Here is a 27,507-nt window from a genome sequence, read left to right as displayed (position 1 = left end):
TAGCAGTGTCCCCTGTGGTGTGGGCTGCCTGCGGGGCATGGTCAGGGTAGATGGGCTGCCTGCGGGTCATGGTCAGGGGTGATGGGCTGGCTGCGGGGCATGGTCAGGGGTTGTAGGGTGGTCCACTGTGGTGAGGGCTGCCTGCGGGTCATGGACAGGGGTGATGGGCTGCCTGCAGGGCCTGGTCATGGGTGATGGGCTGGCTGTGGGGCATGGTCAGGGGCATAGGGCTGTCCCCTGTGGCATGGGCTGCCTGCAGGGCATGGTCAGGGGTGTATGGTGGACCCCTGTGGTGTGGGCCACCTGCAGGGGGTGCATGTGGTTCCTCACCACACAGGTGCGCGAATCTGGGGCTACGCGAGTGAGCTTTTCACACAATTTTGCCTGCGCGAGCGGGGTACGTGTATTCCGGGGTACACGAGTGAGCTGTCCACGCGATTATGCTGGCGCGAGCCGGCTACATGTATTCCGGGGTAGGAGAGTGAGCTTTACACGTGATTTCGCTGGTGGGAGTGGGGCATGTGTATTCTGGGGTATGCAAGTGCGCTTTAACATGATTTCATTGGCGCGAGCGGGGTACGTGTATTCCGGGGTACGAGAGTGAGCTTTACACGCGGTTTCGCTGGCGCGAGTGGGGTACGTGTATTCCGGGGTACGCGAGTGAGCTTTTCACACGATTTTAATGGCACGAGCGGGAGAGGTGTATTCTGGGGTATGCGAGTGCGCATTACACACGATTTGGCAGTGTGGGCCCACCCGGGTGTGCCCTCCCACCTCCCCATGCCCTGCAGGCAGCCCACACCACAGGGGACCACCCTACACCCCTGACCATGCCCCGCAGGCAGCTCACACCACAGGGGACCACCCTACACACCTGGGCATGCCTCGCAGCCAGCCCATCACCCCTGACCATGACCCGCAGGCATCCCACACCACAGGGGACCAACCTACACCCCTGGGCTTGACCCGCAGGCGGCCAACACCACAGGGGACCAACCTACACCCCTGGGCATGCTCTGCAAGCAGCTCACACCACAGGGGACCAACCTACACCCCTGTCCATGACCCGCAGGCAGCCCTCACCAAAGGGGACGCCCATAGAACCCCTGACCATGGCCTGCAGGCAGCCCACATGGCACCATGAACTTGTGAGCCCCAACACATGTCCCCCCCACCAGTGATGGGCACCTGCCAGCAGGTCCTGCCTCATGTCCCCCCACCCCACCCCCATTGACGGCAACCTGCCAGCAGGCCCCGACTCATGTCCCCCCCACCAGTGACGGTCACCTGCCAGCAGGCCCCGACTCATGTCCCCCCACCCAACGTGCTGTCAGAATAGAGGCCCATGTCAGACATTCCAACCCAAATCTCACCCCACGCCACAGCACCCCATTCCAGACACACAACCATATATTGCACCCACTCCCAACTAAAAGCACCACGCCTTGACATTCAAAAAAGCACACGCATGCAGCCAAAGACATGTCCAACAGAGCCACACAGTGGTGACACATGACAGAGGCAATGGACAGTGACACATGCACAAAACTAATGAGAGTAGACCACACCAATAATGAAGATTCGTGAAATGTATTAAAAAGATAACAAAATGACAAATTCAAAACCACACAGGCAAATGAACAAATTATCAAAGCAATACCAAAAAGAAAGGTAAATCCAAGGAAAAATAAAAATCCAAGACATGAAAACTGAAAAGTGGTCCATCGCCAAAGTCCACAGAAATAAATCCAAAATTGAAAACCATAAAAAACCATTACTCCATGGGATGAAAAAAGAACAGAAAGTATGTACATGTCCGGAACTATTTACAATGTAAATCACAAGGGTCCACGATCCCAAAAATAAAGGAAACCTATCAAAAATCTTATCAAAAACAGAACTATATACAAAAAGGAGGAGCAAAGTCTGTTGACTCCAAATCATAAATTAAAAGAAAGGAAACCTATGCCTAAATAACTATGTACAAAGGCGGCAGGCTAGTCCGATGGCTCACTGACTGATGTTCCGGGCCAGGGCATCATCAAACTCCACGTTGATGTTCCGGAGGCGGGCCTGTTCCCTGGCCTCGAGGTCTTGCAGGGATGCAGCCATGGCATGCACCAACTCCCTGCGATTTGCCTTGCAGCACTCAGCCCGCCTCAAAGCACGGTGCATGGAGTTCTCTGCCCTGACCATCGTGAGCTGTGCCCTCTCCGCCTGCCGCCGCTCTGCATCGATTTGCTGGCCCAAACGCTGCCACACGGAAGACACTCCCAGTCCTGGGTCCTCCTGCCCGCCCGCCAAACCCTGCCCCCGGGATGTTGTTTGCCCCGAGCAATGATGCCTCCCACACCGAGCCTGCTGCTGCCTCAGAGCCAACTGCCTCTGCCACAACGGCGGCCTCCTGGTTGATGGAATCCCCCAGCGCCGTCGTGCACGTGCCCTACTTGATGATGCCTGCACATCCTCCATTTGCTGTGGTCCAGTTGGTGGCGTGGCCACCCCTGCTGGACCTCCAACTCCTGACTGGGGCAGGGATGTGCTCTTCACCAGCCTGGCTGTGGGCTCAGGGGCAGCTCCACAGGAGGCCCGGGTGATACATGGGTGGGAAGAAGGCAGAGAGGACGACTGGCGCATAGGGGGTGCAGGTGAGTAGGGGGGTCGCAAGAGCGTCCAGCACACGGAGGAACCCTGCGCTGGTGACCTGTCCTAGCAAGAGAGGCGGGCATGCAGATATTCAAAATTACGTGCACTGTCCTGCCTAGAACCATGCACGTCATCCTGAATACCATGCGTGCGCAATGCCACACTGACTAGGACAGGCTGCACATGGTAACGGATTTCCACATCCGCAGGGAGAGGACGGCTAGTTGTTGTAGACGCATCCCCTACCTGCAAACAGGCCTGGCCAGAGGCATCCCTGCTGGTGCGGGATGATGCAGTCACAGAATCAGGGACAGGATTACACACAGGCACCTCAGCGGCGACCTGTGCTGCCTCCTGTCCCTGCCCCTGGACTGCACCACTCGCACCAGTGGAACCACCCCCTCCAGGCCCCATGCATGGAGCTGATACGGCCTCCTCCTCAACCACACCCCCTCCAACCTGGATGACTCTGTGCCATCTTCCTCAGTACGTCCCTGTGGGGGCTCAGCTGCCCCTTCTGCTGCCGAGGAGTCCACCTCCAATCTTGGCCTCTTGGACCTCCCCTCTGCAGCTGCGACCATGGACACGGAACCAGGCTTCTCACTCCCGGAAGATATTATAACCTGGGAGGGGAGCTGGACCATGCGTCTCCGGCTGGCTGTGGCATCCCTGCCGTTGGGCTCCACAGCCCCTTCTCCGCCCTCTTCATCAGTCGATGTTGCAGACAGGGAGAGACAGAACACAGGCATCAGGCCACCATACAATGGTCTGCTACACAAATAACAGTTGCACATGAGTGTCAGTGTCAGACATCACAGATGGCATCACACTCCCCAACACTCATGTCATTTGAACCCACACACATGCACTAATAAACTGGGATCATACAACAGCCAACTTCATCCATTCACATGAACCTGCATGTACATCCCAGGGATGACAGGAAGTTACAAGCATCATGGGGCATGACAATCACATGCACATATGCCACCACACAGACATGCCTATGGCCATCTCAGCCCCCTGTCACAGTGCAATCGTCACCAACTGTCTCACATCAGCCAATCGGGGACCCTGATGTGCGTGTCACATGCATCCATGGCATCTCACAGTCACACACATACTTAACAGTCACACACATACTTAACACACGCACATGCACATCATGCAAGTAGATGAAGGTGGGAAGGGCATCCATGTGTCACACAACAAACATGGCATAGTACACACCCAGACATGCAAACATGCGTCCATCAACACATGCAGTTGTGCATCATGCATTGGAATACATACACCACTGATGTGAACCACACATCCATGAATGGGCCATGTCACACATATGTCCAGGCTGCACACCTCTGCTACAACTCAACATGCACTGCTTGGAATGAGAATGCACGGACACTTATCGCTCGACTCCATACGGGTCTGCCTCTCGAAGACCTAGTGGTGAAGCACTGGGCGAATACGTTCCAGGACCCTCATCTGGTTGATGGTAAACTGGACCCGGCGCCCCACTGCATCCACTGCGTCCAAGAGGCGTCGGGCCTTCTTGAGGGTCCTGGACTTGAAGTCCTCCCAGCGCTTCTGGACGTGTTTCAAGTTGCGGTTGCCACCCCCTCCGCATTGATGGCAACCACGATGTCTGACCAGATCCTCCTCCATCCTTCCTTGTCAGTGTACAGTCGTCTGAAGAGAGCATCATAATGCCCCAGGACTTGCTCCACCAGGATGCCAACTTATCTGGCTGAGAAACTCACTGCCCTCTGACTCTCTGGCTACGGGTTTGCCAGTGGTCCCAGATGGAGTTTGCCCTGACATGGCAACCCCCGAGGCAGGTGTGGGTGGGCAACTGGGTCCTGCGGCTGGGCTGTGGAGCAATGGAACAGCAGTCGGGAGTCTTCTGTTCCAGCACGGGTGGTCGCAGCAACTGGACCCCTGCAGATGGCTGATGTGCAGGTCCCAAAGAGCAGGGCACGTGGGCAGCGGGCAGGCAGGCAGCAGCAGATGGCTCGTGGGAGGCTGCTCGGGAATCGAGGGGGCAGTAAAATAGCCTTCTGGCCAGGAGCGTGGTCTTCCGTGGGTTGCGTGGCCAGCTTGATGCAGAGTGAATCCGCACGTGCAAAAACAGCATGTCAGCATGAGATTGCGTGTAATTCGAGGAAAGGGCCTTAGCGCATAAGCGCGTAAGTGATGTGACACGCAGGGGTGTTTCCCTCGGCACGGGTTAAAGGTGAGCGCGGGCCCGCAGTTCGCTGTACATGCTTTTCGTGGAGAGCGACGCATGTGTTGCTACTTCTTGTTGTTTCACGCGCCATCACTTCACAGCGGATCGAGGACGTACCTCTTCTTTTGGCAGGGGTGTTGCCGACATGTGTTTTTCTTTCGCACGCTAGTCAGACGCTGAGTTGCACACACTATTTTTCCCACTGGGGTTCCCCTGTGAATCGCATACCCGTTTTTGAGGTCATAGTAGCCTGTGTGTCCCACAGGTACACGTTTTTTGTGTCCCTGGGTGCCACCGCGTACTGCGGGAGGTTAATAACACACACGTGGGCTCCCGGGGATTGCATGCATGGTTTTATTGTATATTTGGGGTGCCTGAGCATTGTGTGACCCGTCATTTTAGCCCAGGGGTCACATACAGCCTTGCAGGAGCACAGGGGTGCTATTTACATCACATAACCCGGCCCCTTCACCCCAATTGCCCAGGACAATTGTCGTGTACACCTCCCATTGGCACTAGTACATCCATGCCATGGTTGGGAGGCCACGAAAGGTGAAGGGCGCCTCAGTTGGGCATCCTCCACGTGTTGGACGTGTTCAGGGACGTGGCCAGGATGACCAGGGAGTAGGGGCAGTCCAGGGTGGCCAGGGTGGGTGCAGAGGGGGAAGAGGCAGGGGTGCGCTACTTGGGCAGGATGTCCTGCCACATGTTGGTGCAGTCATGCCACCACCCCCTGCGGCTCCGGGAGATGCAGCTGTTGCATCCGACACTGGTGCCCATGTGACCCGGCAGTCAGGTCCATCTACTGTCACAGGCCCAACGGTAGTGATAGCTGCAGGTGCAGCTGTGGCGACCACCACCCAGTCTCTGGGCCGGCCAGCGCATGATGCGTTGGCACCTAAGGACTCCCAGTTTGAATTCCAGGTGGTCAGGAGGCACAAGCAATGTGCGCGCAGGGTTGCTCTGACCAAGTCATATGTTCCTGGGACAGTGTAGTCATCTGCTGCCCCAACCAGCCGGGTGGTGGGAACTGCATGGGCAGATGCAGCCAACACTATCCCAGCTGTGAGTCTGCCAGCCAGCACTGTGTCGGTCGCAGACCTTGGCACTGCAGCAGTTGCTGCACTGGGTACTGGCAACAGCACCCAGCAGCCACTGACACAAGTCAGGGCTTCCGTCCTGGTTCCAACAGCCACTCCCTTGGTGCAGTCCGCCAGCACCACTGCCGCTACTGATCAGGGCACCATTTGCCAGTCAGGCTCTGTACCACTGCCCAAGAGGAGGAAGGTTGCTCCTGCGCAACAGGCTGGGACCCCAGACAAGGCTTCGGCCTCCAGCACGTCGAGGAAGAAGCCTTTCAACAAGCAGGAACTGGACTTCCCTGTGGGCTACATGTCAGAACATGTACGCAATATACTAGTGGTCCCAAATTGACATACTATGCCTGCCCAGTGTTGGGTTCACTGGCAGCATATTGCGGATGGTGTTAATGCATTTGGATATCAGGTGCGCACAGCTCAGGACTGCAAAAAGCATTGGGATGACCTCTGATGCTGTGCAAAGCAAAAGCATGGCTCTAATTATGTCATGACTCTGGTGACTGGCAGTGGGCCACCCCTGAGGAGGAAGAACTCACTTCGCACGAGGAGATCGCTGCAGAGTTCATCCAGGCAGAATTGATACAAGGAGTGGGAGAGATGCTGGATTATGATGCATCGTCCGGTGAGTGTTGTTGGGTGTTTCTCCAGCCCATATGTCATTTGCTTGTGTGATGGGTCGCGCTTGACTGCCACTACGTGCTATGTGTACATGGTTCTCATGTTCGAGTCATGCAACGCTTCACTGATGCGTGCCTGTTTTGATGCATTCTGGACATGTGAAGCAGACAGGGACTGTCCTCATCACCACACATGCACCCTACTCTCATGCTAGTCACTCGGCTACCCCTCTAGTCCATGTCCCAGCTCACTGACCTGTCTGCATGTAGCCTGTGGTGTTGTATTGCATGACTGATGTGCATGTGTGGTCAGCCTGCATGTGTGTACTCCATGCGGGCATGCTTCCTTGCCCCTCCACCCCCCTGCACCTCAATTTCACCATGGCACTGGTGGGTAACATGTTGGACTACTGCAATATCCTGTTCCACGCTCCTGTGTACATGCACACTTCACTCTGCAAACCTGCCAGGCACATAGGGCCTCATTACACGGTAGGCGGTGGACCAAGGTGCTTATAGCACCTTGGTCCATGCCGGTAAAATACCGGCACCGCCTTGGTGGAAAGGGGAATTACCGCCCTATTCCAAGGTTGGCGGGGCGGTAATTCCCCCTTCCACCATTGCCCTTCCCCATTCCCATTTTTGCCCCATAGGGCATAATGGGAATGGGGAAGGTGCTAATTACGGTACCGCAAATTTGCGGTGCCGTAATTAGCACCAAGGTCCCTTAGCGGGTTGGTTTTTAACGCCTGCTAAAAGCAGGCGTTAAAGCACCAACCCGCTAAGGGACCTCGTAGTAAGGCAGTAAGGGTTAACGGTCACCGGTACCATTACCGGTGACCGTTAACCCTTACTGCCTACCGTGTAATGAGGCCCATACTGTGGGGTACATCCTTTGTCCTTGATGCTGGGTGTCTCACTCGGACTGTGCAGATGGCAGATGCTCCTAGGGGACATGAGTGGCCATTCATGCTGCATGTGCATTGCATGCACGCCCCTATGTGTCCTTGGCAGGATGATCATTGTAGCATGTCTCCGGGATTACATACGTATCATGGCATTTGGTCATCCATTCCATGCTCACTCTGGCTCAGTCCTGCATCATGCATATGTTTAGGGTGTCATTGTCTGTGTGGGGTACAGGCCTCCCCCTGTTGCAGGCCCCCTGACTCTATTCAACTGGTGTAGTGCCTTCTGCATGAATGGGTGTACTACAGAGGTTTCATCATGTGTCCTGCTTACTGTCCCATTCTCATCTGTTGTGGTGTTAGTTGACTGAGGTGATGCAATTGATGCTAGCCAACACTGTCTGCCAAAACACAGTTCTCTGGTCAACCTTTCATTGCCATGCAATGCCTCCTTGCATTTTCACTGGGGGTGTGGGGGGTGAACTATAGCCATGCAACCCAGTGCATGCACATTGCACATGATGGCTGAATTTGCCCCTACACTGTCGTCCTGTTAACTGATTGACATCAAAACGTATTTGTTGATGTAGATTGTTGGGAATGTACACATGTACTGCACTGCGCCCACCCACTTCTGAGCCATGTTACACCGTTCTACATGCCTACTCACTGCTGCAATGTCAAAGTGACCTGGCATGTATGTTCAGATGTTCATCCCTTCACTGTTATGAAACGCAGTAGCACAGGTGCATCCTGTGACACATGTAGTCTGTATTAGAACACCCTATCGGGTGTTTAGCAAAGTTGATTGGTCAATCTGCGGGATATACTAACTTGTATAGCCCGCAGATTGATTACAGGCCGCACATCGGATTGTAATTACTGTGGAGCTGCCTGCACGTGTGTGTGTGTGTACACTTTCACATACATCAAAGCAAGCAGCGTTGAAGCTGCTTGCTTTGCTGTATAGGAAGCTGTTGATATACACCATACAGGAGTATATGTACACGAGTGTATATGTACACTGTCACATACACATATGCAAGCAGCTTCAACGTTGAGTTGTGCAACATTGCAACTACTTACTTTGGTGTGTGTGAAAGTGTTTATTTACACATGTGTTCTCAGCAGCATTTCTGTTGAATAACAAATATGTCGTTATTTTACAAAAATGTTGCTGAGATGTCCGCATTGCCCTCGTTATGTTAAACCAGCACAATCCTGCAGGTGCACTGTCGTGCACTACGAGTACACCCAGGCCCACTTGGCAATAATGGTGGAGCCTGGGTGTGGTGATTTGACACACTGATCATGGTTTTTGGCACATTCACTGCACAAAGTGCTGAATCAGGCCCTGAGAGTGTTATTAAAGCTTCATGGACCAGCAGCTCGGACCGTACTGGGCGTTATGGTCCGTCATACCTCGTTGAAGGCCCTCGCTTTGCTCGGGACATTAACTATGTCTTCAGGGCCCATGCCGCCCGGTACGGGCCGAGCTGCAGATCGATGAAGCTGTATTGGTGATGATGATTTAGTGATGCATGTCTACATGCATATTACGTGTGTCATGGTGAGTTTTGATTAACTTGCAGCTGTGGTCATTTGGCTGTACAAACATGCTTATGCTTATGCTTGTTGACATCTGTCATTTCTGCCTGTGATCTGTGCCTGCCAGAGGATGTGTGTGATGCAGGTGATATACTACATTCAGTACATGTGTAGGCTTCGCAATTTACACGATCCATTTCTGCTTTCGGGATGCCCTTGCATATCAATGCTACTGGATGCATGGCGGAGTTTGAGTTGTGTGTGACATGTTTGCTTCATGTGTTGGCTGTCGATGTAGTGATGTCTGTATGTGTGTGTGTGTTATGTGCTGCTGACATGTGTACTCATGTTTGTTTTGTTCGCGTTACAGGTGATGACGCAATAGAGCCACAGGATGCTGATGTCATTCCAGACACAGGGTTGCTTTTACATCAACAACCCGGCACAAGTGGTGGTCGTGGGGTGGTAGACCACGAGAACCCATTTGTGCTCCAGACCGTTGTGTCCAGGGCTGGCAATCAGTCAGGCTCTGATGAACACTCTGAGTACAATGTTGAGTTGGATACGAATCATGACGATTCGTCGCCGTTGAGTGATCCTGATATGGATGATCTTCTGGCCGCAACACCTGCAGGGGGGTAGTGCCCTCAGGGGCAAAGACAGTGTTGGAACGTCCACCTGTGGTGGTTACGGGTGTATGGTCACACTCCACACCAGTTGCTCATGTTCCTGGGGCATCAGGTCAACGGAGAGATGCAGTTCTGCAGCCTCGGGCAGTGCCAATACAGCAAGGACCACCGCTCCTTGGGTCCCGCAGATGTAATATCCGGCAACATGGTGGCCGTGCACCACCGGGGAGCACTGAATGGCAGCATTCCATGTATGCCAGTTCACAGCAACAGGGGGCAGCTATTGAGAAGATTGCTCAAGGCATGGAAAGTGTGGCCCAATCCATGCTCCCCCATGATAGGCAAGTGGAGCTCCAGCTGCAGGCAACGCAGTCCACGTGCCGCTCACTCAGGCTGAGCATGGCGGCCTCAAACAGGGCACGCGGGGCTGAAATGGTGTCTCTGTGTGAAGCACTTGCTGCTCAGGTAGAGGCACACAGGGAGGCCCTAAGGGAAGAACACCAATCCCTCAGATCTACGCTGTGTGTGCTCTTGATGTCCCAGAGGCAGCGGTCAGAAGTGAGGATGGAGCAGCTTGAAAACCCCATCTCAGTTGAGCTACGTGCAAGCTGGGAGTTGCTCTGAATGTCATGTGAGGCCATGCAGGCAGAACTCTGTGTTAAACGTGCAACCTTGCAAGAGGAAGCACGCGTATCACGTGAGGTGCTGCATGCTGACCTACATGCCATTGCCACAGAGGACCGGGCTTACCAGACCCGCATGCTTGCTGCAGTGGAGGGGCAAGCTGCGGATAGGCGTGGTCAGGCAACTGTGCCACGTCCACCTTCTGATTTACATCCAGAGGGTGATGAGGGCGACGACTTATCTTCCACACGGGTCGGGCCGTGCAGGCTTTGAGCCCATGGAGTTTTTTTTTTTATCTCAACATCATCGAATGTGGGTGTTGAGGTGCATCCTGTACCTCCCCCCTCCTGGGTGAACCGCCCCCACCCTCCCCGGGTCGTATGTGGCCATTATTTTTTAAATTATATTATTGTTTGTCTATTGTGAATTCATGTGACAGTGTGTGTCATGATGCCTACCCCCGGAGCACCAGGCCAGGCTCAGCACCCCCGGAAGCAGGCATCATGCCCTCGGGTAAAAGCCCAGCGGCCCCTTATAGGGGCTCTTTGGACTCAGTCCTGGCGCCTTTGGTGCCAGGCTCATGTTGGACATCAGTCCTGGCGCCATAGGCGCCAGGCTCATAAAGGGAGGTGTTTTGTGCACTATTTTTTCATAGGGACTATTTTTTCACTCGGGCGTGGCCAGGGAAGGATACATACCTAGTTGGGGAAGGATACATACCTGGGACTTCTTTGGAGGCTATTTAAGCCACGCCCAGACAGCAGCTCATGCTTCGCGTTGTTCTGCTTCCTGCAGCTTAACGCTCACCGTGTCTGCTCCTGCTCCTGGACTCCAGCCACGCCCGCCTCGAACCTGGAAGACCTGCAAGGAAGGAAGAGAAGAGAAAAGTGAAAACCAAGGACTATTTCAAACTTCTTACCTGCATCCGGAATCTTCTCGCCAGCATCCCTGAAGAAAGACTTCCATTTAAAAGCATTGCGTTGCTCGCTGCAGCGCCACGCTTCACTCACCTGTCCTTGAGACATCTCCCGGCTCCATCGCGGTTGTCAGCATCGGACGCCACATCTTTGCACCTAGGAGAGAGAGGAAGAAACAAAAGGTGAGCAGAAGGAACACAGAAGGAAAGCCTGATTAACAGCCATAATACTTACCGGCTTTTCTTCCACATTTCGGGTCGGCGCCGCCCCGTTGGCAGGTACCGTACCCCGGCCCCTATGGGGAAAGGAGAAGAGACATTTCTGGGGAATGATAACGACATTTAGAGGGATCGCCCTCATCACTACTCACCTCGGCAGTTTAACCCCTCGACGCATCGCCTTCATTCTGCACCTGAAATAAAGGACAGATCACAGGTTAGAAAGACAAAATAAAGGGGGCCTCACTTGAACTTTGAACTTTCATACTTACGGCGCATCGCTCAGGAAAGTCAAGTGGATTTTGCCAGCGCCATTCTGAAAACCAGTGAAGTAACTGGACGAACGCGCGCCCCTGCACCAGAAGCAGGATGGAGAGTTCATCCTTCCAAACCATAAGGTGAGCTTAAACCGGCGTTTGGAGGAAGTTAGAGAGGAACGAAGGGGGAAAGGGGGGAGCTAGCACACTATTCTGCAGACTGTTAATCCCCTTTCTCATCTGCAGAAGGATATTCCTACAGGCCAGGCAAGCACGATGTGGAGGACCTGTCCAATCGGTGTTCCGGGTCCTGCGCATCACGCTAGAAGAGGCCACAGCAATCCACACTAGACCAGCGCCCCCATGGGAACCAGGTGAGCATTACAGAATGCGAAGCCTTCCTACAAATTCCGACCCAGGCGCTATGGAAACTTCCGAAACTGACCAGTTGGCCCAATTACTGGTGGAATTACGGGCCGAAGTACACGCCGCTCGTCAAGAGACTAGTGCCCTCAGGAGGGAAGTGATTGTAATAAAGGATAGAGCGGATGACCTGGCTAGACAGCTTTTGCAAGGTCAAGCTGGACAAACTCCTTTACCCGGTTCCGGGGGGAACCCCGCTCCTGTGGTTTCCAGTAACCCGGTGCAGATTAATCTACCTGGAAACATGCGCTGGCCCCACCTGAACGCTTTGCTGGGGACCCCAATCGATTCGCCGTATTCATGAATCAGTGTCGTTTGCACTTCCTATGCAGACCTGGGGCCTTCCCTAATGATCAGACCAAGGTAGCCTTTGTGTTGTCATATCTCAGCAGCTGTGCAGCCGATTGGTCAGTCCCACTGGTAACTCAAGATGACCCGATTCTTCGTGATTTTCAAGGATTTCAAACAAGCATGGAAAGGTTATTTGCTCGACACTCCCAGGGACAGGCTCTGGATGACGAACTTCTATCTCTGCGACAGGGCAATCAAGACCTTCTATCCTACATTGCAACCTTCAATAGACTAATTGTGGAAACTGGTTGGCCAGAGGATAAAAGAATCACGTTATTCTATCGAGGTCTACGCGGAGAACTTAAAGATGTCCTGGCACAAGTTGTAAATCCGCCCCAAGAATGCACTGAATATATAGACTTAGTGGTCCAATTGGATCACAGGCTGCAAAACAGAAAAGCAGATCGGTCCAAGTTTGAAACCCGGGTGTTGGCCAAGACCCACGCTAACCCCAAGGGGGCTGATGGCTCGGAGCCTATGCAAATCGGAGGGGTTAAAGGACCCCTAACTCAAAAAGAACGGGAAAGAAGATGACAGATGCAATTATGCCTTTATTGTGGGTCCTCTGGACACTTTCTACGAGATTGCCCGGTTAAGCCGCCCAAGAAGGTGGTAGGAGCCGCTGATAAAATCCATGGAAACTCTGTATCGGGAAACGACCACGCCCGGCAAGCGTAGGGGTCCGCTTGCCGAGCTTGAAAACTAACTCTCAGACCTCGCATTTCATTGTGCCAATGGTCCTCGTAGATCCGGAACAGCCTAAACGGTTGCATGCTATAAAGGCATACATCGATAGCGGGGCTATAGGAAACTATGTGGATCGAGAATTGGTCTCTAGGATAAACCTCCCTCTGCGTCCGAAAACCAACAAAGATGTCATCACCACAGTAGATGGAACCGAAATTGCCTCTGGACCGGTAACACATTCCACAGCTGAGGTGACACTTGTAGGTCCGGATGGCCATCGGGAGGCAGTTGTGTTTGATGTAATCAAGGCTCCACAGTTTCAGCTTATTCTCGGAATCCCTTGGTTAGAGACACATAATCCTCGAATTGATTGGCGAGCGGAGAGAATAACCTTCCCGGATTGTGCACAAACCTGCTACCCAGAAAATCCAAAGATTAATCTAGCATCAGTAACCTCTGTCCCCGTGCAACTACCTCCAGAGTACCAAGACTTTCAGGACGTCTTCCAAAAGGAACAGGCCAGCACGTTACCTCCCCACAGATCGTACGATTGCCAAATCGATCTGGTGCCCGGTGCACAACCCCCTTGTAGCAGGATTTACGCCCTTACTGAACCAGAGAATCTGCATTTGAGACAATATTTAGATCAATACCTCGCCAATGGTTTCATTCGCCCGTCAAAGTCCCCGGCACCCTCAGCTTTGTTCTTCGTGCCTAAAAAAGAAGGCGACCTTAGAACTTGTATTGATTACCGTGCATTGAACCAGATAACTGTTAAAAATCGTTACCCTCACTGCGCATGCGCGAGCCGCGCATGAGGAGCTAAAGGCATCAGCTCCCGGTGGCCGCGACAATATATCCTGTAAAAAGCCGGTAATTGCTTGAAAATGCCCGACCTCGGGCAACACAGAGGCAGCGCACCCATCCAGGCGGCGAACCCTGCAATCTGGGGCAGAATCGGACCCAGGATCACAAGGAACGCCCCGGAGTCCGTCGGCGCGAATCTCGCCGCCATTGCCGGACGGACGTGAGCGGCTGCTCCGCCCCTCCCCCCTCGAGCGGCTACGGCCTTGGCCCCCCGGGGAGCGAACCACCACCGGACCACGATCGGCGGGGGCACGCCTGCGGATTACCGTTGGAACCCGAGGTGGCGACCAGAAGCGGCACCGAACCGCGGCACGACAGCGGCTGGCACCCCGCGCCTGCGGCCATCACGACTTGATCCCCTGGCGGCTGGGAGCTAGCAGCACGGAGCGGCCTCTCGGAGGCGCCAGAACAGGCTCCCCCCAACCCCGAGCGGCGAGACTGCGACACCTGAGGCTGGGAAGCAGTGAGGAAGGAGAGAGGCCTGGGGACAGTGCGGCGACATCACAAGGTACGCGCAGCCCCCCCCTGCCAACCCTGCGAACAACTGGACAGTGTCCCGCGCCTCTCCAGTGTCCCCCCGGCGGCGCCGCAGATACGCCCGCGGAGGAGCTGGCATACGGGGGCTGAACGCGCTACCCGTTGCCGGCGGGGCAAAACACTTGCTGGACTGGGACACATATATTGAGAAGGGGTGCGGAGCTGGAACCCTCCCCCCCCCCATCAGCGAGACGGCGGCACCTGGGGTGGAGCGACGGCGCAGGCACAGGCAACGCGAGACCGCGCTCCCCCCAGCAGCAACAGCAGGATACGGGCAACCTCTCCCCCCCCTAATCCGGCGAATTGCGGGACAGAGACCCGCATGAGGGAGGCGGCACACTCCAAGACAACAACAGTGAGGAGTCGCGGGGATTGAAGGCATACCCCCCTCCCCAATAAGCACCTACTCCCCAAAAGCCTTGCGGACTGACCATCCTCGGGGCGTGATTGCGGAGGGAGCAAGGCCCATACCGCCCCACAGGCAGAAACCAATGGACGTACACCCCACAAAGGGGGAATAACTCCTGGAGGGATCACGCACTGTGAACTACAGACAACCCCCCCCCCAGTAAACTCCGGACCCTCCATCGAGCACACCGGACCAGCCGGAACAGGGGACTGGCTCTCAGCAACCTACATATCATCACTGGGGCCCAGGATCAAGGACAGAGGGGCAACAGATAGACGCCCGACAAGCCCACCCCATCTGGGCCTCCACGGCAATCCCTGAGGGACATCCACGCGATCCACCTGGGCCTAAAATCTCACACAAACTACTGCCCTGGACATGGGTAAAGACAAGGCCAAGCGGCAGACCCTGCAGAGCAAAATGGACCTCTACACAGTGGAGGCCCCCTCGCGACAGGAGACACATAGCCTGGTGGAACCAGGCAACAGGGAAGAAACTCAGGACCCCCAACTCTCCCTGAATGACGTAATGAAGGCAATTGGGGACTCGAGAACATCGCTGGAACTCAAAATAGGTGGAGTCTCCACGGAAGTATCTCTCCTACGCCAAGATCTCCGCAACCTATCGACCAGAAGCGGAACAAAGAGTGTCAGACACAGAAGATAACGTCCGCCAGTTGGAGCAACAACTCGCCATAATTGCCCAAAAAGTCAATCAACTTGAATACCGAGCCGAAGACAGTGAGGGCAGGGCACGTCGCAATAACCTCAGGATCCTCGGGATCCCGGAAAAAGAGGAAGGCCCCAGTGTCGAACTTTTCCTAGAAGACTGGCTGACCCACATCTTCGCCCCCAGGAAACTGTCGAAATTCTTCTCTATCGAAAGAGCACACAGGGTACCCACCGGTCGACCTGCCCCAGGAGCCCCGCCCAGAACAATAATTGCACGTCTCCTCAACTATCGGGACCGAGACGCTATCCTGCAGATGGCACGGGCCTCCGTTCCAATTACATACAATGGCTACAAAGTGGGGTTCTACCCGGACTATACTAAAGAGGTCCAAAAGGCCCGCCAATCATTTGATTCTGTCAAGAAGAAACTCCACTCCTTATCAATCAAGTTCGCTCTCTTCTTCCCGGCGACGCTCAAGGTCCACCATGAGGGTACAACCCACCTATTTCACAACCCCAAAGAAGCATGGGACTGGCTTGAAACGCAGATCCTCAATGGGCCTGCGGCCCGACGCTCGCCCTCTGGACCGTCTGTCTGCAAACCCGGACCTGGGCAGAACTCACCGCCCCACACTCAGACAGTCTCGGAAACCGAATAGCCACAGCGCTCCACCAAAAATACCACAGGGAACAGATGAGGTCTGGGCACCACAGAATTGAACTCGCCACGGGATACCACGGCAACTACATTATTGCGGCCGCCATCGACTAGGCACCGCAGTCCCAAGCGCAGTCCGAGGGATCCCGCAGCGGTTACCACCCGAGCTCGGATCATCCCGAGGAAGCTGCAGTTCACCAAGTTATAAGTTTAATGTTTGGGCGACAGGTGCTCCCAGTTGGGGGGGGAAGTACAGGGTGGGGGGAGTTTTGGGGACCTAAGGAAACGGATTCACGAGACAAGAAGGCTGGAAGCAGACGAATGCAGGCGACAGGCGCTCCCAGTTGGGGGGGAAGTACAGGGAGGGGGGCGTTTTAGGTATATAAGGAATCCGAATTATGGATCGAGAAGGCATGACACCGATGGGCACTGGCGAGGGGGGCGCGCATGGCCACCGGGCGAAACGGCTAATAACACTACTGTTCTCCAAGCGTCTGGCGGGTCCTCACGGAGCGACCCACTGGCGTTTCCTCTGCGGGAGCACCCCTGCGCTCCCTTGAACACTATGCAACTGCCATTGATCCGTCCAGATGACAAGCTACAGCACCCACGCAGATAGGATGACCTCCAACAGGATATCCTTACTGTCCTGGAATGTTAATGGACTGGGCTCCAGCATAAAGCGAAGGCTGGTGCTCCAATATCTTAATCGCTACTCGTCGGACATAGCTCTTTTAAACGAAACACACCTGATCGGTACGAACTCCAATTTTTTCAAAAGGTCCAACTACCCGCACACCTACCAGGCCGGATTCACGAAAGGCGCCAGGGGCACGATGATCCTCGTTCACAAACGCGTCCCCCTACATGTTAGGAAGGTCAGAGCTGACCCCCGGGGCCGATATGTGTTGCTGCTCGCCGATGTCTGGGGCGAAAAATGGGGCCTCGCAGCAATTTATGCCCCCCCCCACGCTCACGAAGGAACTACTGTCTGAACTGCGGCATGTCCTCCTGGAGGAAGAGGCCGATCTGTGGGTGATAGGAGGGGACTTTAACAAGGTCATGGACACTGATCTTGATAGATCTCATAGGAGATCCGGATGCTTCCCCGCCTCTACGCCACTCGCCATGTTCGCCGAAGCCCTGGGAATGACGGACACATGGCGTTCACTCCATGACGACGAGGCCGGTTTTTCATTCTTCTCTGGCGCGCACAAATCGTTCTCCAGGATTGATTATGCCTTCATCCCCAGTAGCATAAACCACAGACTCCTGGCTGCTGAGTTCCTCGCAAGGGGCGTTTCGGACCACTCTCCACTCCTCTTAACCCTGAAGAGCGCCTGCCCAGGTCCGGATCGCAACTGGCGTCTGAACACATACCATCTGCGGCTCCCCGAGATAGCAGAGGAACTGGAAAAAAAGACAACAGAGTTTTTCGAGCTCAATGAGGGCTCAGTGGACTGCCCGATCGCGATCTGGGAGGCATATAAGGCAGTTCTTCGGGGAGAAGCTATCTCGGCGGTTTCTGTCCACCAAAGAAGACAAGCCCAGAAGATCAGAGAGGCAGAGGCATATGTCCGAGGGTGTAAGACAGACCATGGAGCGCAGCGACCGGGAGACGAAGGATGCCCTGACCACGGCACAAGATGCCCTCAGTAACCTAGCTCTGTACACAGAACGAACTGCCCACCAGCTCGTCCGGAGTCAAATTTATGAACGCGGCGACAAAGCAAATAAGACACTGGCCTGGCTGGAGAGGCGGCAACAAAACAGGGGACATGTGCGTGCCATCAAGTCACCGGATGGCACACTACTCACGGGCGACTCTAACATTGTCGGAGCATTTGCCACCTACTATGAGAAGCTCTATACCCCACCCGCCGAGAGCTCGCCGGCTGCACCCTCCCATTACCTCGACCGGATCGAGATCCTGAAACTCTCACGACGCCAGTCGGAACTCTTGAACACGGAACTCACAGAGACCGAGGTGCAAGAGGCGCTAACACAGCTCCAACCCGGGAAAACCCCGGGCCCCAACGGCTTCCCCACAGAAACATGGAAATACCTCGGAGGTAGGCTATCGACCCATATGCACTGCATGTTCCTATGTAGCAAAGAACTCATACATAAACCTGGGAAACCTCCGGAGGAATGTGGCTCCTATCGCCCCATCTCATTAATTAATGGAGAAGCCAAGGTCCTCGCCAGAGCACTCGCCAACAGGCTTCTGAAAGTAATAGAGACCCTTATTCATCCGGACCAGTGCGGATTTATGCCCAACAAGTCCACTCGTATGAACCTACGCAGGGTCCAACTGGCGCTGTGCAGAGCCAAAGAGATACCGGTCCCACTAGCCCTCCTGGCGGTGGACTTTGAAAAGGCATTTGACTCGGTGGGGTGGGACGCTCTGTGGGCAATCATGGACCGGATGAACCTGGGACAAGCATTCATATCATGGGTCAGGCTGCTCTATGCATTCCCGGAGGCCACGGTAAGAGTAAACGGCAGATCCTCTAAACCATTCCCACTGGGTAGGGGTACGAGACAGGGGTGCCCGCTGTCTCCGCTTCTCTTCCTCCTGGCTATCGAACCACTTGCTATTGAGCTCAGAGCTAACACCAACTGGACAGGGTTCGCCTGGCCGGGGGGGGTGAAGACCGCCTTTCGCTATATGCGGACGGCCTCCTTGTCTATCTCAGTAACCCATGCATCGCATGCCCTATTGTTTCCTTCATCCTTAGGGAATATCAGAACTTTGCGGGTCTGAAAGTGAATGAAACCAAAACTATTTACTTCCCAATCCAGGGTGGTGATTCCGCGATTCCTGAGTCCTGCCCATACCACATCTCTATCAGGGAATTTACATATTTAGGCATACGACTCGACCCGACACTTGAAAGGTTCCCCCAACTGAACCTAAAACCTGTGCTTGAGCGGTTCAACAGAGACACTTCCCACTGGCAATCACTCCCCCTGTCGCTGTTGGGTAGAGCCGCACTATTTAAGATGATGACCCTCCCCAGACTCCTCCACGTCCTCCAAAACGCCCCATTCATCATCTCCAAGGAAATCTTCGCACTTATCGATAGGAATCTCCGCACACTATTATGGGGAGGGAAGCAATCCAGAATTGCCCTTGATACGCTCCAAAGATCGGTCTGTGAGGGGGGTATCGGCTTGCCCTGCATACGTACATACTACCTTGCAACACAGATCGGAGTGGTAAACGATTGGATGCATGCAGACCCCACACTACCGCACATCCGTATCGAGCTGGAGACCATGACCCCGTTATCCCCACTCCAGACACTGTATGCCACCCACAACCGTCTCCCGAGGCTTCCCAAGACGATTCACCATATCCGCCGAGCTTGGCGGGAGGCACACAAACTGGTTGGCTGGAAAGGAATTCCAACACTGTCCCAACCTATATGGCACAACGCACTCCTCCCAGAAGTAGTGAAAATGGGTGCTTTCGCTCACTGGCACGCAAAAGGGATACACACACTGGCACATGTGATACAGGGGGGACGCCTTCTAGACTTCGAGACTATGCAAGTACAGTTTGATCTGACGCCCATGGACCGGTTTCGACATGCGCAGTTGGCCCACGCCATCCACACCCAATTCCCAGACACGACAGACATACCCGCATGCTCTCCCATTGAGACCAATATCCTCCCCCAGGGCATCCCTTCAAAGGTCACCTCCACTCTCTATCAGGCCCTCAATTCTTTTGGGACTCCGCAGCTTGACGGGCTCAAAGCAAAGTGGGAAAGGGATGTGGGTCAACTGGAGCCGGAGGACTGGGTCGACGCGTTGATGTCCCCCAGGGAAATTGGGATAGAAAATAAACTCAGACTAATACAATTGAGAATTCTCCACCGCTCTTATCACTCACGGGCTGCAATGGCCAGATGGGGGGGACTAGATGATGGGACATGTATCAGATGCAAAACTGAGTCCGCCACCTTCTACCATATGATATGGGAATGCCCAGTGTTACAGCTCTTCTGGGGGGACTGTATTAATATGATTTTTGCCGCCATGGGAACACCAATCCCTAGGGACCCCAAAATGGTACTCCTGGGCATCTGGGGGGAAGTAGACCTGACAAAACATGGGAAAATGTTCCTGTCAATAGCATTAGGGGCTGGCAAGAGACTTATCGCGGCTAAATGGGGTTCCGCAGACCCACTGTGCCTGAACCGATGGAGGAATGACCTGAACAGGTGTGCGGCTTCAGAACGCCGGATCTACAACGCACGGGGTTGCCCCCACAAATTCAGGAAAATATGGGACAAATGGCTTGTTGCGCAGTAAACCCCGCCGGTCGATACAGCTCAACATCTTGATTAACTTTATCCGCCTGCCTTGACCTGCAACTGTCCTTGGCCCTTGGCCCTGCGATGCCCCTCTTGCCTTTGATATTGTCTTTGATGCTGCTATGCTACGCCTTTCTCATTTGTTGTATGCCGATGATTCATGTTTCTTGTTATGTTGTTATGCTTTAAAACTCAATAAACAGAGTTATAAAAAAAAAAATCGTTACCCTCTGCCTCTGATCCCTGAACTCCTTGACCAGGTGAAGGACACTTGCGTATACACCAAGTTAGATCTCCGGGGGGCTTATCATCTGGTACGAGTAAAAGAAGGCGACAAATGGAAAACGGCCTTCCGTACAAAATATGGACTATTCGAATACCAGGTGATGCCTTTCGGGTTGTGCAACGCGCCTGCAGCCTTCCAATTCTTCATGAACGATGTCCTTCGGGAACTCATCGATGTCTGTGTTGTCGTGTATATCGATGACATTCTTGTGTACTCCTCTTCGGAATCTGATCACAGAAAGCATGCCAGTGCCGTCCTAGAGAAACTGCGCCAGCACAAACTGTTTGCCAAGCTGGAAAAATGTGTTTTCCATACCACCGAGGTTGAGTTTCTCGGATTCATCCTGACACCTAAAGGGGTCCGAATGGATTCACGGAAAGTGGATGCCATCCTCAAATGGCCATCACCTAGTTCGGTGAAAGGTGTCCAAAGCATGCTTGGTTTTGCCAACTTTTATCGCAGGTTTATCCCGGAGTTTTCACGTGTGGTGCAACCCATCACTGCACTCTTGCGAAAAAATAAACGTTTTGAATGGACCGAGGAATCCGAACAGGCCTTTCAGGAGTTGAAAGCTAAGTTCACGTCCGCACTTATTTTGAAGCACCCGCGTCCCGATCTCCCATATATAGTCGAAACCGACGCGTCCAGCTTAGCCATGGGAGCTGTCCTGTCTCAGAGAGACCCTGAAACCAACCAACTGCACCCCGTAGCATTTTGGTCCAGAAAGTTCTCGCCGCAGGAGATAAATTATGCGATCACCGATAAGGAACTATTAGCCATTAAGTCCGCCTTTAAGGCTTGGCGGCATTATCTCCTCGGCGCCCGGCATACCATCACCGTGATCACTGATCACCGAAATTTACAATATTTAAAAACTGCCAAGGCTCAATCGTCTCGACAGCTCTGATGGGCTTTGTTCTTTGCTGAGTTCGATTTTGTAATCACCTACCGCCCCGGCTATAAGAATGGTAAGGCGGACGCTCTATCCCGAATTGGAATGGAAGAAATAGACACAAACTCAGAACCTGTGCCGATAATTCCCGAACAAAGAATTTTGGGGATAACCACTTTACAAACCCTTGAAGACATTCAAGCACGAGTGAAACAATTCCTGGACTCTTCAGCCTTGCAGGATTGGATCAAAAGGGGGTCTAACTTTTCAGTCAAGGATGGCTTACCTTACTTCCAAGGACGCTTATTTTTGCCAGAAAAGGAATTGCAAGAACTGGTTATTTCCCGTCATCATAATACCCTGATGGAAGGACATCCTGGCATTGGCAAAACAGAGGAAAAGGTTAAACGACAATTCTGGTGGCCTTCCTGGCGAAAGGATATTAAATCTTTCGTGATGTCCTGTGGAGTTTGTGCCCAAAACAAAGGTCAAAAGACAAGACCCGCCGGTCTTCTTCAGCCCTTAGACATTCCACCAGCACCTTGGCACACCCTGTCACTAGATTTTATCACAGACCTGCCCTCTTGTAATGGTTACAATACTATTCTGGTCGTGGTGGATTTATTTTCCAAAATGCCCCACTTTATTCCGTTGAAAGGATTACCTTCAGCCTTTGTTCTTGCCAAGGAATTCCTCGAAAATATCATCCGTTTGCATGGATTCCCGTCCATACTAGTCTCCGATCGGGGAAGCCAGTTTATTTCTCATTTTTAGAAAAAGTGTTGTCAAATGGCACAAATCGACGTAAGACTCTCGACCAGCCACCACCCACAGACCGATGGTCAGACGGAGAGAACGAACCAGACCCTTGAACAATATCTACGATGTATGTTGCACCAATCGGAGGGTAATTGGAAGGACATTTTATGGGTGGCTGAATATGCATACAATAACTCGATACACTCTGGAACTGGTCAGAGCCCCTTTTATACCCTATATGGACATCACCCTCATACTTCAGCCTTGGACTCACCTCTGAGCATTGAAATGCCCGCAGTGGACGATTTGCATTCTACGATTACTCAAGCCTCCAAGGATGCAACTGCACATTTGCAACATGTGAAAGGGAATTACAAAAAGTATGCGGATCTGCATCGAAGAGAGGCACCTCCATACCAAATAGGGGATCAAGTATGGTTGGCTACCAAACACCTATTACTCAAGGGGCCTCAAACTTTTAATCCAAGATATTTAGGCCCTTACTCGATCAAAGCTATAATCAACCCAGTGGCAGTCAAGCTCGATCTACCAGCTAACATGCGGATTCACCCCGTTTTTCATGTGTCACTTTTGAAACCAGTGCACCCAGGAACCAGATTAACAAAGCCACCAGAACCGATTCAGATAGATGGGGAGCCTGAATTCGAGGTGAAGAACATTTTGGATTCTAAGATCTCAAAATCAAAACTTTTCTATCTAATTGATTGGAAAGGGTACGGGCCTCAGGAAAGGTCTTGGGAACCCAGTGATCACGTACATGCACCTCTGCTGGTAAAAAGGTTCCATCGGAATTTCCCAAACAAACCGAAACCTCCAGAAGGAACGACCTTGGGAGGGGCCTTGGGGGGGTGTGCTGTCATGATGCCTACCCCCAGAGGACCAGGCCAGGCCCAGCACCCCCGGAAGCAGGCATCATGCCCTCGGGTAAAAGCCCAGCGGCCCCTTATAGGGGCTCTTTGGACTCAGTCCTGGCGCCTTTGGTGCCAGGCTCATGTTGGACATCAGTCCTGGCGTCATAGCCGCCAGGCTCATAAAGGGAGGTGTTTTGTGCACTTACCTGATGCAGACCATGCTGCACGCTTCAGGCCTCCCTGAGACCTGAAAGGGACTATTTTTTCATAGGGACTATTTTTTCACTCGGGCGTGGCCAGGGAAGGATACATACCTAGTTGGGGAAGGATGCATACCTGGGACTTCGTTGGAGGCTATTTAAGCCACGCCCAGACAGCAGCTCATGCTTCGCGTTGTTCTGCTTCCTGCAGCTTAACGCTCACCGTGTCTGCTCCTGCTTCTGGACTCCAGCCACGCCCGCCTCGAACATGGAAGACCTGCAAGGAAGGAAGAGAAGACAAAGGTGAAAACCAAGGACTATTTCAAACGTCTTACCTGCATCCGGAATCTTCTCGCCAGCATCCCTGAAGAAAGACTTCCATTTAAAAGCATTGCGTTGCTCGCTGCAGCGCCACGCTTCACTCACCTGTCCTTGAGACATCTCCCGGCTCCATCGCGGCTGTCAGCATCGGACGCCACATCTCTGCACCTAGGGGAGAGAGGAAGAAACAAAAGGTGAGCAGAAGGAACACAGAAGGAAAGCCTGATTAACAGCCATAATACTTACCGGCTTTTCTTCCACATTTCGGGTCGGCGCCGCCCCGTTGGCAGGTACCGTACCCCGGCCCCTATGGGGAAAGGACAAGAGACATTTCTGGGGAATGATAAGGACATTTAGAGGGATCGCCCTCATCACTACTCACCTCGGCAGTTTAACCCCTCGACGCATCGCCTTCATTCTGCACTTGAAATAAAGGACAGATCACAGGTTAGAAAGACAACATAAAGGGGGCCTCACTTGAACTTTGAACTTTCATACTTACGGCGCATCGCTCAGGAAAGTCAAGTGGATTTTGCCAGCACCATTCTGAAAACCAGTGAACTAACTGGACGAACGCGCGCCCCTGCACCAGATGCAGGATGGAGAGTTCATCCTTCCAAACCATAAGGTGAGCTTAAACCGGGGTTTGGAGGAAGTTAGAGAGGAATGAAGGGGGAAAGGGGGGAGCTAGCACACTATTCTGCAGACTGTTAATCCCCTTTCTCATCTGCAGAAGGATATTCCTACGGGCCAGGCAAGCATGATTTGGAGGTCCTGTCCAATCGGTGTTCCGGGTCCTGCGCATCACGCTAGAAGAGGCCACAGCAATCCAGACTAGACCAGCGCCCCCGTGGGAACCAGGTGAGCGTTACAGTGTGGTGCTTTGTGGCATTTGAAGGCATCCACTGTGTGTTCCAGGTGGGCCCACACAAGCTTGTCTCATGTATGTGTTTGTGGCCTGGGGTCCTGACACATATGCCACTCATGCTTCCCCTTTCCATGGGCTTGCAAGGATGGTTATGTGTGACAGCAAATTACACAGGAGCATTGGACTTTCGTCACATCTGTGGCCAGTCTGCAGTCCTACTTGTGTATACACCCCTAGTGGGGATTAAGGATGTTTTCTCCACGGCATGTCTGCAATCAATTTTGGTCAGTATATTTTTGAACTGTGCTTTTTTTTTAAAGCTGATTGTGATGTTTTTTCATTACTTGCCTGTATACGTGGTTGATGCACTTCATGCTGTAGGCGTTAACTGTCAGAGCCACACTGATGATGGGAGGGGGCCGTGTGATGACATTGTCAAGTTGGAACACTTGGGCTACAGTGATTGCTCACTGTCTGACATTGCCAATGTGGGGTACTACGTACATGATGTGTTCTGCTGGTCAATGGATGTTCCTGTGTTGGGTTTGCTTTTCAGGTGTTGGGGATTGGTGTGGTTTAACACACTGGAGGGTCCACAAGGGCAATGTTCACATGTGATGTGTACAGGACACTGAGGGTCACTTCATTTCACATGCATGTATTGAGTGCATGTCCCTACTGACTTCCATTTAAAAGCATTGCGTTGCTCGCTGCAGCGCCACGCTTCACTCACCTGTCCTTGAGACATCTCCCGGCTCCATCGCGGCTGTCAGCATCGGACGCCACATCTCTGCACCTAGGGGAGAGAGGAAGAAACAAAAGGTGAGCAGAAGGAACACAGAAGGAAAGCCTGATTAACAGCCATAATACTTACCGGCTTTTCTTCCACATTTCGGGTCGGCGCCGCCCCGTTGGCAGGTACCGTACCCCGGCCCCTATGGGGAAAGGACAAGAGACATTTCTGGGGAATGATAAGGACATTTAGAGGGATCGCCCTCATCACTACTCACCTCGGCAGTTTAACCCCTCGACGCATCGCCTTCATTCTGCACTTGAAATAAAGGACAGATCACAGGTTAGAAAGACAACATAAAGGGGGCCTCACTTGAACTTTGAACTTTCATACTTACGGCGCATCGCTCAGGAAAGTCAAGTGGATTTTGCCAGCACCATTCTGAAAACCAGTGAAGTAACTGGACGAACGCGCGCCCCTGCACCAGATGCAGGATGGAGAGTTCATCCTTCCAAACCATAAGGTGAGCTTAAACCGGGGTTTGGAGGAAGTTAGAGAGGAATGAAGGGGGAAAGGGGGGAGCTAGCACACTATTCTGCAGACTGTTAATCCCCTTTCTCATCTGCAGAAGGATATTCCTACGGGCCAGGCAAGCATGATTTGGAGGTCCTGTCCAATCGGTGTTCCGGGTCCTGCGCATCACGCTAGAAGAGGCCACAGCAATCCAGACTAGACCAGCGCCCCCGTGGGAACCAGGTGAGCGTTACAGTGTGGTGCTTTGTGGCATTTGAAGGCATCCACTGTGTGTTCCAGGTGGGCCCACACAAGCTTGTCTCATGTATGTGTTTGTGGCCTGGGGTCCTGACACATATGCCACTCATGCTTCCCCTTTCCATGGGCTTGCAAGGATGGTTTGGTGTGACAGCAAATTACACAGGAGCATTGGACTTTCGTCACATCTGTGGCCAGTCTGCAGTCCTACTTGTGTATACACCCCTAGTGGGGATTAAGGATGTTTTCTCCACGGCATGTCTGCAATCAATTTTGGTCAGTATATTTTTGAACTGTGCTTTTTTTTTAAAGCTGATTGTGATGTTTTTTCATTACTTGCCTGTATACGTGGTTGATGCACTTCATGCTGTAGGCGTTAACTGTCAGAGCCACACTGATGATGGGAGGGGGCCGTGTGATGACATTGTCAAGTTGGAACACTTGGGCTACAGTGATTGCTCACTGTCTGACATTGCCAATGTGGGGTACTACGTACATGATGTGTTCTGCTGGTCAATGGATGTTCCTGTGTTGGGTTTGCTTTTCAGGTGTTGGGGATTGGTGTGGTTTAACACACTGGAGGGTCCACAAGGGCAATGTTCACATGTGATGTGTACAGGACACTGAGGGTCACTTCATTTCACATGCATGTATTGAGTGCATGTCCCTACTGACACGTACACTTACACAATGCACCACCACACATACAACCACCCTTACATGCCCACACGTGCACACAGATTGCCTTCTCTGCCATGCTGTGTCCCTGCTGCGCATGATCACGTACAATTTCTGGATTGTGTACATGCGTCACAGGATAATTTTTGTTGCTTGTCCTTTTTTATATGATGCTCAAGGTGTATCCACAATGCAAAGGCCACTCACTGTGCTGTGTGCTGAGCAGTGTGTTGCAGGGGACACACACAGCACACGGTTTTGGGATTAGCAGATTTGGATTGCACAATGTGCATGCCAACAGGCATTCTGTCTTTTGTTGATGGTAGCGCTGGTGGCATGCATTTGTGTATGACTTTGTATGTGTGGTAGGTTGTTGGTTAGTCATTTCATCTGATTCCATGTCAGGTGTAATTGTCTCAGGCCTGTTTCCATTAATCACGTGGCACTTCGTGGCAATTTTGTCATGTGTTGTGCATTTGGGTTGCTTTTTAGCTGTTGCATGCCATGT

This window comes from Ambystoma mexicanum, chromosome 5p (assembly GCF_040938575.1).
Source record: "Ambystoma mexicanum isolate Mex_15411 chromosome 5p, UKY_AmexF1_1, whole genome shotgun sequence".
Classification (NCBI taxonomy): domain Eukaryota; kingdom Metazoa; phylum Chordata; class Amphibia; order Caudata; family Ambystomatidae; genus Ambystoma; species Ambystoma mexicanum.
The sequence above is the reverse complement of the archived record's forward strand: the minus strand, read 5'-3'. Positions refer to the sequence as shown.